This window comes from Scyliorhinus canicula, chromosome 17 (genome assembly GCF_902713615.1).
Source record: "Scyliorhinus canicula chromosome 17, sScyCan1.1, whole genome shotgun sequence".
Taxonomy (NCBI): domain Eukaryota; kingdom Metazoa; phylum Chordata; class Chondrichthyes; order Carcharhiniformes; family Scyliorhinidae; genus Scyliorhinus; species Scyliorhinus canicula.
Window position 1 is genome coordinate 59,666,597 of NC_052162.1, and position 18,953 is coordinate 59,685,549.

At 44.1% G+C, this 18,953-nt stretch overlaps 1 protein-coding gene across 9 annotated transcripts in view; it reads right to left on the minus strand.

Moving 5' to 3' along the window:
• Nucleotides 1-18,953, minus strand: part of LOC119951340 (Krueppel-like factor 12) — a 210,150-nt gene that overhangs the window by 84,983 nt on the left and 106,214 nt on the right. The gene's annotated exons all lie outside the window — the stretch shown is intronic.

Sequence of the window (18,953 nt, forward strand, 5' to 3'; positions counted from 1 at the left end):
TAGATGAGTGATCAGCAATCAGGGAGGGAGGGAGACATGGGGTTGTAGGGGGGAGACACCCACTCAGCTATGATTTTCCACAAATTAATCAATAAATGAATATCAATGTTGCACGTAACACAGCATGGAGTGAATTACACTCAATTTTTAAAAAAAATTAGAGTACCCAATTCTTTTTTTAAGCATGGCCTATCGACCTACCCTGCACATCTTTGGGTTTGTGGGGGTGAGATGCTTTCAGACACAGGCAGAATGTGCAAACTCTACATGGACAGTGACCTGGGGCCGGGATCGAGCCTGGGTCCTCGGCTCCGTGAGGCAGCAATGCTAACCACCATGTCACTCCAATTAAACGTGATAGCACATCTTGAGGGCCGCATGGAGGCACAGTGGTTTGCATTGCTGCCTCACAGCACCAAGGTCCCAGGTTCGATCCCAGCTCTGGGTCACTGTGTGAGGAGCTTGCACATTCTCCCCGTGTTTGCGTGGGTTTCGCCCCCACAACCCAAAAGATGTGCACGGTAGGTGGATTGGCCTTGCTAAATTGCCCCTTAATTGGAAAAAATTGATTGGGTACACTAAATTTAAAAAAAACGTGATAGCACATCCATCATTATACAGGTCATACTTTGTTTTCTAGATCATTTTCAATGCAGTGCAGATGAAGTCACATCAATAAGATAAAAAGCATCATATATTTGGTTAGCACTGTTGCTTCACAGCCCCATGAACCTGGGTTTGATTCCCGGTTTGGGTCACTGTCAGTGCGGAGTCTGCACGTTCTCCCCGTGTCTGCGTGGGTTTCCGCCGGCTTTTCCCACAAGTCTTGAAAGATGTGTTTGATAGGTGATTTGGACATTCTGAATTCTCCCTCAGTGTACCCAAACAAGTGCCGTAGTGTGGCGACGAGAGGATTTTCACAGTAACTTCATTGCAGTGTTAATGCAAGACTCCTTGTGACAATAAAAGATTATTAGATTATCATTTCTATTCGGTCATCAGGAGGATATTCAGCATGCCATCCTTGGTCCATTGGTTTACATGCAACCACTCTGCAACAAGCTGTAAACCTAGGACTAACTTTCATTGTCCCTGATGACACTAACTACCTCTAATCTACCACCATTGACTCTTACTTCTCAGCTGCCTGCTTTGACAAGTCATAGATGAACCAACACTCACTACAATTTCGCATTGGCAAAACTGCTACACAATCTTTTGTACCCAGCTGACCAGGCTTACAAAGCCCCACTTCAATTATAATGCAACACTCGAGTCAGCTGTACCTTGACATGTCAGACAAAGTTTTTAAGTTTAAGTCTAGAAGTGGATCTTGAACTCACAGCATTCTAACTCTGACGCAGGCGTGTTAACGACAGAGCCAAATTGGCACTTTCAAAGGATGTAATAGCTGAAAGCCAGACCTCTGGTGGTGGAGCAGAGGCAGTGGGATAGGCTACCACCTAAAATCAGAAACAATGTTGACGAAATATAGTTGTAGAACATTCCAAAACATGAAGGGCTTTCTCTCAAGTTGCAGAGAACTTACACAGATGAACAAGGGTAGAATGATATGCTTGTCGGACCTTGTCCTGTAGAGAATTAGGGTCAATGGATTAGCTGAAATTCACAAAGATTGGCAACAGCGAAACCAATGAGGAGAGTCCTCAAGAATTTGATCCTCATGTGATCACTGCTTGGCTAAGCTTTGACAACGGAAGAATTGAAGAAACAGTCTTGGCCATGTGGGGTAGAATGATCTTCTCAAGAGTTAAATGGAACAACAAGGTTGTTTATTGTATAGCAATTGGACATTTAATTGTATTCAGATGGTGGCCATTAACTGGGGACTCACTTGCGCTCCTACGTAAACAATAAAAAGCATGTTGTTAGTTGAGTTTGGAGGTTGTTTGTAATGTGTCTCTGTAAATTAAAAATGATAAATGTGTAAAGACGAGGCTCTGGTTCTATCTGTTGCTGCCTGGCTATCCGAATTACAACAATAATTGTTCGCCATAAGTCTCAACCAAAATAGGCCTGGGAGACAGATGGTGTTAGCACCAGAAGCAAAAAAGAGATCAGTTTTACTCAAGAGACAAACAGATTCCGCAGCTAACAGGGAAGTGGTAACCAGATGGGATATTAAAAGGATAAAACTGAATTAAAGTTACACTAAAATTACAAAACCCTCTACATCATTTCTGCATTATAAGCACAAAGTACATACAAATTTCATCATTTAACTCCTTCATTGAGAACCCAAACTATGTAATAAAAAAATAAGATTTGAAAGGACACATCTCCAGCCCATTTCCTTCCTCTTGTCGGGTCCCTTACCCTTGGTGGTTCCCTTCTGTCACATCAGCCAAGTATCTCTTCTTTGCAAACCAGCCTAGTCAATGGCAATAATTACAGTCAACCCCAGCCCAATTTTCAAGTCCAAAAGAAACTCCACAGTCCAACAGCAACCACTGAACATCAGCCAACATTAGCAATCCTTCCTTTCCCCTGTGTAGTTCAGGGAGCCAGCTATAACCGAGCAGGGGTATGGGTTAATATATTGGAATGCACTGGTTTCTGTGCCTTAGTATTGGAACATATTAGCGTTGCCAACTCTGTTTGGATGTGTTCCTTGAGGTTTCATTGTATGACCTCCTGCCTCCAGCTACTCCACCCAGTCAAGTATTTTTCCACCATCTCCCATACCTTTATAAAGAATGCACTCGTGTCCAATGAAAAAAATACCAGCTTTTCTTTTTAGTTGCTCGTAGCACTGTCCAGAACATTATTCTTTAAATTTTTAAGGACTCCCGAGTAATCCTGGAGAGATGGCAACCCTGTTCCATGCATATGCTTATCCAATAAGTGCAGAATACAATGAAATGTTTTAGCAGATGTATCAACCATTATGTTTTACTGAAATCCCAAAGCCAATAATCTCCAAGAATGAAAGAACAAAAAAAAAGTGGAACTTCAAATGATTCTTTTTGCAGTGAAATTGTCAACTGAAAATAGATATGACAAGCTTATGGCCATGTGCAACATATTTGTATGGTCTAAGTTACTTGAGGACATAGGTGAGGATTAACAATCAGCCTGGGATGAGTGATGCGGATCAATCTGCTCCGATAAAAATTTGTGCTCTCTCTCTGTGCTACAATTGGAGCTGCTCCAAGTTTTGATACATGGGATGCTCATCATACCCCAGTACACTTCGCAACAATTCATATTAGCAGCAAGAATACCACTCCTTTCAAGAAAATTAACCTGCGCCAGGGTAGACGCCACCAATCTGAGCTCATCCCACCCATTCTCAAGAATCAACCCATTGCACTTAACAGCGGGAGTGCATTAACTAGGTGATTGGCGGCGAGTTTTAAGAGTTTAACTTGGATTTTTGCTCCCAAGCCACAGTATAGGGATCTTTCCGGCTTCCACTTCAGGAAGAAATGCCCTGAACAATGGGCTCTTTGTTCGAGGGTGGGTAGGTGCTTGCCAGAGTTGAGTTTGCTGGCCGCAGGTGGCAGGTCAGAGGCAGCATAAGGCCTGCCAAATGCCGAGATAGGATGTTTGAACAGATTTAATTATGACTAGTATCAATTTTTTTGCCTCGGTTCTCTGGGACTTTGTCCCAATTGTTTTCTTAAGCATTTGGCCCTTTAGTTCTCACCTTTCAATGCCCATCCAAACTCAACATGCTACCTCATGCCAGCCCATGCCCCAATCCATCCCCATGGCCCTTGGAAACTTAGTCCCAACTCATGACCCACCCACCATTATTGCTCTTACACCTGCAAGTCAACTCGGCCAGTATCTAATGTGGGCAGATCTCAGGAGCCATACGGAGATAAAAATAAGATTAAATCTATTTTTTGTAAAAATCATCCATTCATGCAAGTCAATTCAACATATTTAAAGCCACTCGATACTTAATCTGTTATGAAATCAAAGCTAGTTTTAAGGGATTTATATTTGTATTGGTAAACAATAAAAATCATGCAGAGTTTTACATGGGTTCAATTTAATTTTTCTGTGCCTGTAAGGGTAAAACCTACAGTTAGATTCATGCCGGAAAAAAGTGTTTGCATGTGTGGGGGTTGGTTAAATTCCAGCTGTGTTTCCATTGTGCTTAGAGAGGCTACGGCATGAAGAATAAATAAACCAGCATTGGTTGCTTAGCAACTGGGGTCTTGTAAAATAGAGAAGCTTTTACGTTTTCGTTTACCTACTTTTATTGAAGGTGGAGTTAGGCAGTGAGAGAGAAAGCAGGTCTCATAGCGCTGTTAGAAACTGTTGGTTTAAACGGCTAGAGTGGGAACGTTCTCTCAGCTTTGCTAGAAGAGAAGCCATACCACAGAGTGTTTGTTAAGAAATCCTAAGTGTAGAGATCTGTAGGGCATCGAGTGAAGGAAACTAAAGAAATGAAGAGAAGTTTCCAAGCAGCCAGAGGTTAAAGGTATTAGAAAAGAACACTGTTCAATAAAGTATGGATGACTATTTGACAAAGCTGAACTAAAGTTCCGAGTCTGGGTGACTCTTTGCCAAAGCGTTGACGAAGAGTCATCCAGTTTTGAAATGTTAGCTCCCTTCTCCCTCCGCAGATACTGGCAAACCTGCTGAAATTGTCAGATATTTTCTGTTTCTCTTTGAGTAAGATTAAGGAGTCGCCCAAACTCGTGTGGGAGAAATAGACTTTGAGTCATGGGGCATTTGCACCAGCACCAGGAGCTGTATGTCTTTCACGTCAATCGTGCCAGGACCAGTGTCCTGGCCAATTGTATAATTCTTTTCATATAAATTTAAAGCACCAATTTTTTTTTCCAATTAAGGGGCAATTTAGCGTGGCCAATTCACCTACCCTGCACATCTTGAGATTGTGGGGGTGAGACACATGCAAACATGGGGAGAATGTGCAAACTCCACACAGACAGTGACCCGGGGCTGGGATCGAACCCAGGCCCTTGGCACCGTGAGGTAGCAGTGCAAACTACTGTGCCACCATGCGACCCTTGCCCTTGTGAATTGTAAAATTATGGCGGTAGAGGTGGTTTTAAATTAAACGGGTGGGGGGGGCAGGGGTGTGTTCATATGAGAGGAGATTTGGATACAGTTAATGTTAACTAGAGAATGACAAGAAGGGACAGCATACAAACATGAGAGTCAACGGCAAATATGATCCATATGGGCTAAAATGGCTTTAAATTAAAAGGGGGGGGGAGAGTGGAAAGGAAAGTTAGGGTGAAGGGATATTTAGAAATCCAAAATGACAAAAGTTGAGGCAATGGGAGATCGCGTGATGCAGGCGCAGGAATGGCAGCGTTTTCTTGAGTTCTGTTGCTAGTCATCCTCCAATCCGCTTGTTTATCCTGTTCACGTGGCACATACATTTAGGGGCAGCACGGTAGCATTGTGGGTAGCACAATTGCTTCACAGCTCCAGGGTCCCAGGTTCGATTCCAGCTTGGGTCACTGTCTGTGCGGAGTCTGCACATCCTCCGCGTGTGTGCGTGGGTTTCCTCCGGGTGCTCCGGTTTCCTCCCACAGTCCAAAGATGTGCAGGTTAGGTGGATTGGCCATGATAAATTGCCCTTAGTGTCCTAAATTGCCCTTAGTGTTGGGTGGGGTACTGGGTTATGGGGATAGGGTGGAGGTGTTGACCTTGGGTAGGGTGCTCTTTCCAAGAGCAGGTGCAGACTCGATGGGCTGAATGGCCTCCTTCTGCACTTTAAATTCTATAATACTATCTAATCCAGGAGTGTGTCCCTCGAAGATTTATGGTCAGGTATTATTAAAACGGTGCCAAGGAATCCTAAAAGAAAGTGAAGATGAGGGAGCAGTTGGTTACAACTGGGGTGGAGCTGACTCTTAAATATGGCAACCTCTGGTTTTAGAGCTTGCTCTTTATCCAGTTCTTCTGAAGGTGTTGCAGATCATGACTGCAAACTTGGTTTGTTGGCACGGAATATTAATGCTCACAAGGCTGAGCTACAGAATTCTAACAAGAGGCTCGATGACAAGGAGGAGAGAATCCTGATTATCCAAAATGCAACTTTCTCAGCTTGTAATCCTTGGAAGCCCAACTTTGTGGTGTCAGAAATTCTAGAGGACCTGGAGAACTGAGGCCGGAAGAAAAATGTTTGGGTTATCGGTTTGCCAAAGAATTAAATTCTTTGAGAGCTGGCTGCCATGTTTCCATAAGCTGGACTTATTTGAATTGCACTGCATCCTGTTTCTGAGGCTCAGGGACAACCAATATATCTGTAATTAATTACCCTTTCCATAACTTTGGAGGTCACGAGTGTTGGAGCGGCGAGGCATGGTGGGACCTGGTGAGGGTCTATTTTCTCAACGCAGCAGAAATGTAGATACTTTGATGAAGTGAGAAAGTGACTGAAGGCTGTTGAGTGAATTATGCCTTGCATTGTCCTGCAGCACTGAGGGTGGTGTACAACAACTCTGTAAAGACATTTGACAATCCGACTATATCCTTGGCTTATATGAACTGCATGGAAGGCAATAACTTGAGTAATAATCTGCAGCTCATTGTAAAATTTGGACTCTGTCCCTGTTATAATGCATTGTCTGTTTGTATGTCGCTATTTTTCATATTAGCCGGGATATTTTCCCAGTCAAGCACTATATTGAATGTTTTATTCTGAAGAACCTCAAGGACTTCCATCTATTTTGAATGGAAAACATTCTTCGGCATGCTCCTTCTCGCTGGGAGGTGCACTGTGTAGGTGCTGTGGTAGCGGGGCTGCCTGATAGATATGGGTTTTGTCTTCTTCTTATTCATACTTTAGGATGATAATCTATGTGCTTTAAGATCTTCTTACTTTAATCATGATAAATATGAGCAGCACAACTGCTGGGAGGTGGGTGCGTGGTTTAAGTCTTCATGGGTGGGCGGGGGACAGCATGGTGTTGGGGGCAGCACGGTGACTGCCTGACGGGTTCGATCCCGGCTCTGGGTCACCGTCCGTGTGGAGTTTGCACATTCTCCTCGTGTTTGTGTGGGTTTCGCCAGCACATCCCAAAGATGTGCAGGTTAGGTGGATTGGCCACGCTAAATTGCCCCTTAATTGGAAAAAATGAATTGGGTACTCCAAATTTATTTTTTTTAAATGGGTGGGCGGTACGGTGGCGCAGTGGTTAGCGCTGCTGCCTTACGGTGCCAAGTTCGATCCCTTCCCCAGGTCGCTGTCCATGTGCAGTTTGCACATTCTCCCCACGTCTGCATGAGTTTCACCCCCACAACCCAAAAAGATGTGCATGATAGGTGGATTGGTCATGCTAAATTGCCCCTTAATTGGAAGAAAAAAGAATTGGTACTCGAAATTTATTTGAAGAAAAAAAATAGTTTTCATGGGTGTGGCCAAAATACGGGAGGGGCATTTAGCATCATTCTCATTCTGGCTCATCTTTTCTTTTCTGAGGAGTATGTCTCCTGAGTGTAAGGATGGAATTGTTACAGGGATAGCCCTGCGGGTCCTCACACGCGTTAAGAAATGTCCCCTTGGGATTAGTTGCAAATATTTTGTTGTTTTTTGCATTTGGGGTTAAGAATTGTTAACTGGATCCTGCAATGGTACAGGCAGGTCACTTATTTGAGTAAAATACATTACATTGTATCTACGGTGGCACTGACACAATTGGAAATGTGAGAGTTATGTTTTGCTGCACGACAAACGTGCCGCGAAAATCTTATTCTAGATTTTGTCCGACTGATCGAGCAATGGCGGCAGCTACATTAAAAATTTGCTCAGGGAATACATCATTCCATGAAGAGAAAAAGATTTTGTCATCCCTTCAAAAGGAGAGAGTTGGCATAGCTTTGTTGCAGGGAGCTTGTTTAGATGACAGGGAACACTTAAGGTTGAGGCGGGACTGGGTGGGGCAGGTTTTTAACCTCATTTTTGACCAACCCGACGACGAACAGTTCCTCAAACATCATCATGAACAACCCCACCATCTCCCGAAGCCCTCCGCTGCCCCCTCAACACAAATTTAATCTTTTCAAACAAGAGAAAGTTGTACAAGCCCCCAGCGGTGTATCCGACCTCCAATTTAGCAAGATCCTTTGCCGGGCAATTAGAGAGGCAAAGGCCAAACATCACCCCCGTCCCTTCCAGCAGTTCCGGCACTTCCGATACCCTAAAGATAGCCACCATTGCGTCTGGCCTGACCTCTATCCCCGCAATTTTAGTTAGCATCCTAAATACTGCTTTCCAGTAGCTCTCTAACGTCTCGCAACCACAGAATAGGTGTGCATGATTCGCCCATCCTCGCCCACACTACTCACACTCATCAGCCACCCCTTGGAAGAATCCACTCATTCTCGCCCAGGTCATATGCACCATGCGGCACCTTAAACTGAATCAAACTCATCCTCATGTAGAAGGAAGTTGAATTCATGCTACGCATCGTTTTGCACCACAGCCCCCTGTCTATTTCCCCCCCCCAACACATCTCCCATTTGTTCCTGATCCTCACCACCTGTAACCCCCCCCCCCCCCCCCCCCACACTCACTCAGCCACCCATATATACCCAATCCTACTCTCTCCCAACTCATCTGGGAGCAGCAGTTGTTCCAATAACGTGTACTCCACCAGCCTGGGGAACACCCTCCACTCCTTTCGCAAAAGCTCCCTCACCTGCATATATCTAAATTCTCTCCCCCTCGGCAACTCAAATCTTTCCGCAACTCATCCAGATCTGAAATCTTCCCTTCCAAATACAAGTCCCTCACCCTTTCCAGCCCGGCCACTCTCCACTTCCCATTTCTTTCCCCCCCACCCCCACCGACTTTAGCCTATGGTTCCATACAGTGGTGTTAACATTAGTTGAAGGGGATGGCAAAGTGTCTCCACAGCTGATTCCACATCCTGACCACAAACTGTACCATCAGGCTCCCCGAATACTTCCCCGGAGCTAATGGTAGTGGAACCGTCACCATAGCCCTCAGACTGGAACCCCTACAGGACTACTACCACCACCCCCTCCCACCTTCTCCACACCAGCCAATAATAATGCAGCAGATTTGGAAGCGCCAACCCCCCTTTCTACCTCTGTAACAGGGTCCTTTCTACCCTTTGCACCTTCCCTGCCCATATCAACTCTGAAAACGCTTCTCTCCAATTTCTGAAAGAAGGTCTTAGGGAGAAAGATCGGGACGGTCTGGAAAACTAACAGCAATCTTGGCAGAACATTAATCTTTAACACCAGCACCCTACTTGCCATTGTCAGGTGTAATGTATCCCATCATTTTCACACTCCTGTCAACTCCCAATAACCATTCACCTCCTTTGCTTATCAAGAGTCTATCTACCCTTGCTTTAATGATACTCCAGGGCTCTGCGTCAACCACCTTTTGTGAAGAGAATTCCAATGTATAATAATCCAAAAAAAAATGTCTCTGTCCTAATTGGATGGTCCCTTATTTTCAAACAGTGACTCAGAGTTCTAGATTCTCCCACAAAATCATAGAATCATAGATTTACAGTGCAGGAGGCCATTCGGCCCATCGAGTCTCCACCGGCCCTTGGAAAGAGTGCCCTACCTAAGCCCACACCACCATCCAATCCCTATAACCCAGTAACCCCACCAAACCCAACCTTTTTTGGACACTAAGGGCAATTTAGCACGGCCAATTCACCTAACCTGCACATTTTTGGACTGTGGGAGGAAACCGAAGCATCCGGAGGAAACCCAAGGAAACATCCATCCTGTCAAGCTGCCCGAGGGTCTTACATGTTTCAAACAAGCCTCCTTTTACTTTTCTAAACTCCAAGGTGGCCTGAAAATGAAGGATGACATAAGGACAATAGTGAAAAAGGACCTTTGCTCAGAAAATCAAAAAATGGAATAAGTATGGTTGGGATTAAGAATAGAATACGTAAAGGTTAGCATGGTGGTGCAGTGGTTAGCATTGCTGCCTCATGATGCCGAGGTCGCAGGTTCGATCCCGGGTCACTGTCCGTGTGGAGTTTGCACATTCTCCCATGTCTGCGTGGGTTTCACCCCCACAACCCAAAGATGTGTAGGATAGGTGGATTGGCCACACTAAATTGCCCCTTTATTGGAAAAAATGAATTGTGTACTCTAAATTTATTTTTAAAAAGGAATAGAAGTATAAGTAGGGATTAGGAATAGTAAGCTTCACAAAATGCTTGGGAGTAGTTAGGAGCAGTTTATAGGACCCCGAGCAGTAGTTATGCCATTGGACAGAGCAAGAAACAATAAATTACTGGAGCTTGTAATACAGATAATGTTACAGTTGAGGAGGACTTTAATCTTGAGTGGACCAATCATATTGGCAAAGGTGCCTTGAAAGAGGAGTTTGTAGAATGGTTTTGTGACAGTTTCCTGGAACAATATGTTGTGGAACCAACTAAGTATATAGCTATTTTAGATTTATTGTAGTGCAATGACATAGGGCTATTAATGTAAAAGATCAACTGGGAAATAGTGATCATAATACATCTGAATTCAACATAAAGTTTGGAAGCAACATATCCCAATCACAAACAAGAAACTTAAACTTAAACAAAGCCAATTACATAGATACGAGGAGAGCTGGCTAAGGTTGCTTGGGAAAATAGACCAAAAGTTAAGGAGGCATATAAACAGTGGGCAACATTTAAAGGAACAATTCAAAATGTTCAACAAAAGTGCATTCCAAAGCACCATCCAAGAAAGGAGAGAGTGGGATGACATGGAACCACAGGCTAGTTAGCTTGGAATCACTCTGAGGAAAAGTGCTGGAATCTATTATTAGAACCACACAATTCCTATAACACAGAAGGTGGCTATTCGGCCCATTGGGATGCACTGCCCTCTGAAAGAGCACCCTACCTAGGCCCACTTCCCACTCTATACCCATCACCCCACCTAACCTGTGCATCCCTGGACACTATGGGGCAATTTAGCATGGCCAAGCGACCTAATGTGCACATGCTTGGACTGTGAGAGGAAACTGGAGCACCCGGAGAAAACCCACGCAGTCATGGGGAGAAAGTGCAAATTCCACACAAAGAGTTATCCAAGGTTGGAATTGAACCCGGGTCCCTGGTGCTGTGAGGCAGCAGCACTAAAATCTGTGCCACCGTGCCACCCACATTAAGAGTGTCTTAATACACTTGGAAAAATTTAGAATGGTTAGAGCAAGTCAACATGATTTTACGATTTTACGAAAGGGAAAGCCTCTTGGAAAGAAAGTTGAGTTTTTTGAGGATATAACCCAGTGGCTTAGACAAATGAAAATCAGTAAACGTAAGGTGAATGGATTTCCAAAAGGTGTTCGATAAGATGCCACACAAATGTTAATACAAAGATATTGTATGGAGTTGGGGGTGGTTTATTAACATGGGCAGAGAATTGATTAACGGACAGGAGCAGAGAGTAAGGATAAAGGGCACAGTTTCAAGTTGGCAGGCTGTGATTAGCGGATGCCTCAAGGATTAATGTGGAAGGGCAGCACGGTGGCACAGTGGTTAGCATTGCTGCCTACGGCGCTGAGGACCCGGGTTCGAATCCCGGCCCTGGGTCACTGTCCGTGTGGAGTTTGCACATTCTCCCCATGTCTGCGTGGGTTTCACCCCCACAACCCAAAAGATGTGCAGGATAGGTGGATTGGCCACGCTAAATTGCCACTTAATTGGAAAAGGTAATTGGGTACTCTAAATTTAAAATAACAAAAAAAAAGGATTAATGCGGAGGGCTTAGCTATTGTCAATCGATATTAATTACTTCAATCTTCGCTGCCAATGTGAGTGTCTGGACTCAAGGAATCTCCCAACTCACCAGACCCACCTGGGTAGAGGCCCCCATATAGCACACATTTCTTTCCAGGGGTCCAGGGGTCCAGGGGAGCAAGTGCAGGATAGAATCCGGCCCACCTCCCTAGAAATGGAACGTAGGTAGCCACAGGGGTAGGCAAGTGTAGGAACTTTGTCCTTGCTGCAGTGTGCCATTTTCGGCAGCATTCTAGCTCTCATCAAAAGACATAGAAAAATATTTGCCTGGGGCAACTACATGCCAAAAAATACCTTTTAAAAAGAAATTAATACAAATTATTGTTTTGAGTAATTGCCTACCATTGGCAGCTATCAACATAATTTCTACCATCTTATATCTCGAGTGCAAGCGAGATTATGAAAGAACATTCTCCAGTCACCCGCTCACACCCCCACCCACATTCTTATTCTCTCCATCGCCAATTCATGTCAACCCATCCAAACCCATGGCTTTTTTATCCCTAACTGCCCTTGAGAAGGTGGTGTTGAGCCGCCGCCTTACACTGCTGCAGTCCATATGGTATAGGTACCCCCAAAGTGACATATTGATTGGCAGAGCAGGCTCGACAGGCCATTTGGTCTTCTGCTCCTATTTCTTACGGTCTTACAATTATGGATTTATCATGCAGTCATTTGAAAATGAATGGCTTCCGGTTTTGTAAATAATGTGTAATTGGCAAGGAATTTCCCTGTAGTTAGTTCCAAAACCCCTCGCAACAGTTTTCAGCAGCAATCATATTACAAAATGGTTCATGTCTGAACACCGTTGTGCATTAACCAGAAGCTCGCATTCGTTTGCCATTCCTTTCCCCCTGCTACATATTATATGCCTTGCTCTCTTTCCCTACTTCTCTCTCCCACCATCTCAACCTAACACCACCCCAGCAGCCAGCTGCACCGTAATCCAGCACTGAAACAGAGATGCTCTATCCAATGCCAACATTGCATCCAAAGCAAAACACAAGAGAAGCTTGCAGCACAAAGCTCACAGTCACCCCAGCTCAACCAAGATTATTTTACACTTCTTCAAAAATGTACATTAACCCTTGCTCTGCCCTTACTTGCAAATAAAATGACTTTGCATTCTGCTCTCTGCTCTAGCACAGTAAAGATTTGGAATAAAAAAGGGACCCAATTCTGCTAAGATGTAATACTCCCTTTATATTGCAACTGGAAATTGCTGATTTTATTGAAACCAGTGCTATAATGTGCCAGGAATCCTGGTGTTGTGGAATCGATTCCATTTATGTTGCAGGACAGATTAAGTAGTACAATTGACAAACAACTGTGCAAACGCAAGGGCTGCATGAAGCTGCGCTTTTGAGCTTGTCATTTCATTGTGTAGACTTTTCTTCATAGCCAGGAAAGGACACACGGCAGGTAGAAACTAAACAGCTGACCTGTACAAGTGAGCTATGCAGAGACAACACCCGATCATTAATATTGCAATGCTGCTTCTGAAAACGGGGCTGCTGGAGACTGTGACGTTAGGGAGCATATAACAATCAAACCAATAAAAAGACATGTACATTGTTAACTTCTCTTGACACAGAAACTAATCTAGATTTTTTTTTAATAAATGTGCTATTGTTTCACCACACATACAAATGGTACATATAGATATGGCCCAGAACTAAAAAAAAAACTTGCCTACAATGAACAGCAGGCCAATTAGCATCTGCAAGAAAGGCTGGCCAACATTTCTGTTTCTGACATAAGGCCGCAACAATCTGTCATCTACTTCAACATTTATTTTATATTTTTGATTCCCCATCTTTGCAGGGGGTTTTTAAGCCAACATTCAAATCCCGTAAGACTACTCCCAAACAGAAGGAATCCTGAAAAGAAAGACATAAGGTAGACATTCTCACCTCACAGCATTTCCAGGTGCAAGTGCTGAATCCTGTTAAACAGCGACAAAAGTGCAGGCTGGAGCATTGCAAGAAAATGCAGCATTTCGTAGTCAAACTGCTTTTGCCACCCTAATTTCCTTGAAAGTGGAATTGCCATAACGGTCTATTCCATATGTATTTCAATTTATAGGTGCCAGTTAGTGTTACTTGTGTTAGGATCTACTCCTTAACAATAGTGTCTTCACTGTAAGTCTTCTTCACTGAGCAGCAAGTTACTTCTTTTTTTTACTCCTTTCCCTTACAAATCACCTTGGCTTTCTTGCTTTCTACTTCTAAACATTTTGGAACTCTCTGACTTTCCTCCTGCGCTCCTGTTCAATGTCTTATCAAGTTCATTTACTCTCAGAAGAATTCAGTTCCAAATATGTCTCTACCACGAGGCTTGTTCACACAACCACGCCCTGCTCCCTCACAGGCTAATATGGCTGATCATTGCTGGTCTGTGCCTTTCCTTTCAAAATTCAACTAACACAATCCTTCATTTCACTTATGGACGCTCCTCAGTTACAAGGTGCTGAACCTTCGTTAGGCCTAAATATTTCAATAAATTAAAGCTTTGATTTCATAATTTGTCAGTCCAAATTGTGTTTCAATATCCATTTGTCCTTTTCAATTGCTTCTGTCCCAAGTCTTTTACCCTGCCCAGGCCTCCTTCATAGTTTGTTTTAATAGATCTGTCTGCTTCCACCCCATTTATTTGCTTTAGATGCTAATTCGACATTCTCCTTGGTCCCAATTATCCAAATATACCATCGGAGCCCAATCTGCATATTTAAAGCAAGACCCTGCTGCTTTCTCACTTGCTAAAAAGAGCAAGTAATTAGAGATCTACAGGAACAAGTGGGGTCAGCCACATGGGGCATTTTAACTCTCTGCCCGCCCATTCAGTTTCTGTCAGGTTTGCCAGGAGGGGGTGCAAACATTTGCATTCATTGTCATTTTTTAAAAACACTTCTCGTTAAACTGGCAATTCACACTGGGGTGCACTTACACGGGCACCAACTACCTTCTGGCACCTCATCCAAACTGGCATTTCACCTTCAGCCTCCTCGCTCTGTCTGGGCCACTTGACCATAGGATGCATTGCAGCAGTATTTAACCATGCTCCACCCAACGCCCACACTTCCCCAAAGGCGTGGCTGCTAATTAAAGGGGAGCAGGAATCTTGCGCAATGTTCTCCTCCCTAGCCCAAGGGAATCAAAGCTGACTATGTTGTTCAGACGCCTTGTTGAGCTCAATTAACTCAGCACAGAGTAGTAATTGAACCTTGGTCTCTGAATCTCAGTATCGTTTATCGCCATACCCACTCCATGGGTTTCAAGCACTAACACAACCTGCCTTTATTCTTTCCACTTCAGTATTTGTTGTCCATTATACAGCTGTATCCCTTAAAGCAACTTCTTTTGCACCCAGGCTTCTTCTCTTCTTTATGTTTTTGCTGACGCTGTGCATTTTTAATTCCCAACATAGAATCGTCCTTGATATTAGTGAATTTGTCCAGCTCAGTCTTAACCTTCACTTTTCCTCGGGGCCCATCACTTCCTCCTGTCACCCAGCATTCTATATTTTTGCCTCTTAAAAAATAACTTATTGGAAGCAATTCAAATAAGATTCACTGGGCTGACTCCTGGGATGAAGGGGCTGTCTTATGAGGAAGGGTTGAGCCTATATTCGCTGGAGTTTAGAGGAACGAGAGGTGATCTCATTGAAACATAAGATTTTGAGGGGGCTTGACAGGATAGATGTTCAGAGGCTGTTTCCTCTAATAGAGAAATCTAGAAATAATGGGCAGTTGCAAAATAAGGGGTCTCCCATTTGAGATGGAGACGAGGAGGAATTTCTGTTCTCAGAGGGTCTTTCGTCTTTGGAATTCTTTTCCCCTGGCAACAGTGAAAACTGGGTGAGGGGAGTGAAGGGATAATGGGGGTGAGGTTGAAACCACAATCAGATTAGCAATGATCTTCTTAAATGGTGGAGCAGGTTTGATGGGCCAAATGGCCCACTCCTGCTCCTATTTCTTATGATCTTATGATGTTTGTGATCTTATAAAACGAGCAACAATTGATCAACAGGTTTCAAAAAGCTAACACAGGGACAGAAAAACTGATATTTCAAAAGAGCCTGGAACAAAGCTTCTATTTAGTCTAATAGCGCATGAATATAATGAGTACTTGTAAATACCAATGCAGCGTTTTCAGAGGGAAGTATTGGTGCTTACTGAGGGTGCAGTAGAACATGGGTCTGCCTGGCATCCCACACTATTGCAGGTAGAAAAAAAGTTCCTAAACGCAGAAGAGCAGAGTACAGAAGACTAGAAATTATTGAAGGAAGCTTTGAGTACCAGTGATGGGATCACTAGTGATATGACATTTATTTTTAGCAGCATATAGTGATCAAGTACACATTTTCCACAGGAACACATGATTATTTTGATATCATTGGTTACTTTTCCAGCATTTGAATATCATAATCAATTGTCTTTTAAGTCAATAATGATTTTCTCTTGAAAGGGTTATACTTTAAATATGAAAATAAAAGTGATTGTAGGGACTCTAACAGACTCTACAGGCTTCAGGTCCACCTCGTTCAGAACCTATGCAGCTTGTTAATTTGTGAAGGATAAATTTTATAATATATAGTCAGAATAAATCAAACTTTAAAACACAGCAATCTGGGAAGGCCTGGGTAGAGTGGACGTAGAGAGGATGTTTCCACTTGTAGGAAAAACTAGAACCAGAGGACAGCATCTCAGACTAAAGGGACAATCCTTTAAACAAAGATGAGGAGGAATTTCTTCAGCCAGAGGGTGGTGAATCTGTGGAACTCTTTGCCACAGAAGGCTGTGGAGGCCAATTCACCAAGTGTCTTTAAGACAGAGATAGATAGGTTATTGATTAATAAGGGGATCAGGGGTTATGGGGAGAAGGCAGGAGAATGGGGATGAGAAAATATCAGCCATGATTGAATGGTGGAGCAGACTCGATGGGCAGAGTGGCCTAATTCTGCTCCTATGTCTTATGGAAGGACTGTACTGTAATAGATAATAGTATTGAAAGGCATGTTGCATCCCTCTGGACACGACATTGATGGGAGGCATTAGACCATTTATATAGCAAAAAACATTCAAGCATATTATACTTTCATCCAAGAATTTTTTCGTTGGTGCCTGGAAAGATTATTATACAGAGTTAGTCACAGTAAGGATTCAGCTGCAAGAAATTGGAAGAAACTGTTGGCTTGTACTGCAGACCTCGCAATGTTGTCAATATAATGGTAAAGGAACAGAACTCAGTATCACTGAAAAATTCTTAAGAGTTGCTCTGGGTACAAGGGGAGGGAGGGGCAAGAAGTCAAAGTAGCAATACCATTTTGTGATGACAGGGCAGTTGGTAATTACCAGGCTGACCAAATCCCGAAAGGAAAACTTAATCAAACTATTTGTATTTTATTACACAAAGGGGCACGATTCTCCCAACTGGAGACTGAGTGCCGACGCCGGAGTGAAACCCGGAGTTTTTCACTCCGGCGTCGGAGGCCACTCCTCCCTCTCTCTCTCTCTCTTTCTCTCCCCCCCTCCCCCCCCCCCCCCACCCCCGCCCCCAGGGGCTAGAAGCGGCGGTTCGTGAATCCCGAACGTCCGGCCTTGACGCTTGTGTCAAAGCGGCGCGCCGGGAATGATGCGGCCGGCGGCGCCGAGGTGATGTCAGCCACGCATGCGCAGGTTGGCCGGCTCCAACCTGCGCATGCGCAGTTGCCGTCTTCCCCTCCGCTGCCCCCGCAAGACATGGCTATTGATCTTGCAAGGCGGCGGAGGGAAAAGAGTGCGTCTCTTAGAGACGCCGGCCTGACGATCGGTGGGCACCGATCGCGGGCCAGTCACCTCATGAGCACGCCCGTGGTGCTCGATCCTCCCTCCGCCCCCCACAGGCCCCACATTTACCTGTCGCGCGCTGTTCACGACAGCAGCGACCAGGTGTGGTTGCCGCCGGCGTGAACCAGTCGGGTTCGTCAGGCCGCTCAGCCCATCCATGCCGGAGAATCGCCGGTCGCCATAAAAAAACGGCGACCGCCGATTCTCCGAGCAGCGTGTCGAAAAACGCGACACGCCATTTTTGGGGGGGATGGGAGAATCGTGCGGGGTGCCAGGACGGCGTGTTTTGATTCGCCCGGCCCTCCTGCGATTCTCCCACCCGGCGTGGGGAGCGGAGAATCGCGCCCAAAGGTTTGTGTACTGAAGTCAGGAGTAAAAATTCCAGGACCACTTTAGAGATTTTTTAAATATTAAATTAAAACAAAAGAAAATGTAAACACACACAATTACATTTACACAGTCAATATTAGTCTTACAAACATTCCCCAAACTATTTACACTTAGTTAGACTCACAAATAAACATCCTTTTTCAGGCAACAGTCTCTATACATACTTAATCCATAAAAATTCCAATAATATTCCCGCAGGGCACCCACTCCTACTCTCGGGGAGGTATTTCACAGGTCTTTTCTTTCCCTCTCACTGGATAATGGAAATCCAAAGCTTCTAACAAAACGTTGCTTTCTGGAACAACACTTTTTTGGGGGTGGAGAGAAGATGCTTACTTCACAGGTCTGTCCCAACACAGCACACTCTTCAAGGTATCACTTGGCCACTCCTTTGCACAATCTTTCCTTGCATATGTTTTTCCTCTTTTATCTTTAAACCCAATCTAACTAAGTCAAACTTTCTTTGGAAGTTATATTTCCGAGAATATAAAAATCTTACATGTTGTCTTTATGGTCGCTACTTCTGGGGAAAATGGTCCGAAACCAGTTTCCTGACAGCTTCTGCACTGCCCTTGGCTCTACATGGGCACATTGTAATTACATCAGTTGGCACCATAAAGATTGATAATGATGATGCAAAACAATTGGATAAATTAATGAAGGTTCCAATATCAGATCCACCTCAAGTACAATCCAAATGCAATGTCTCAGATTATAGCTACTGTTACAAAAGGGAGATATTGGGAAATTGTATCCAGAAATGGAAGCGAAGATGTAGTAGGCAATTTAGGGGTTAAACAGATTGAGGGAAAAACTGCTAGCACAGAGTCAGAAAGATACGCCCACACCTGGCCTGAGTTACAGTGTCCCATTCAGAAAGTCGTTAGTGGGAATACACAGGGTGCCCCTGTTCAGGCAGGGTGATTCACCCGTGATCCATTGTCCTTCAGGACACTCTTGCTTGACCAGTCATTAGCTTATTG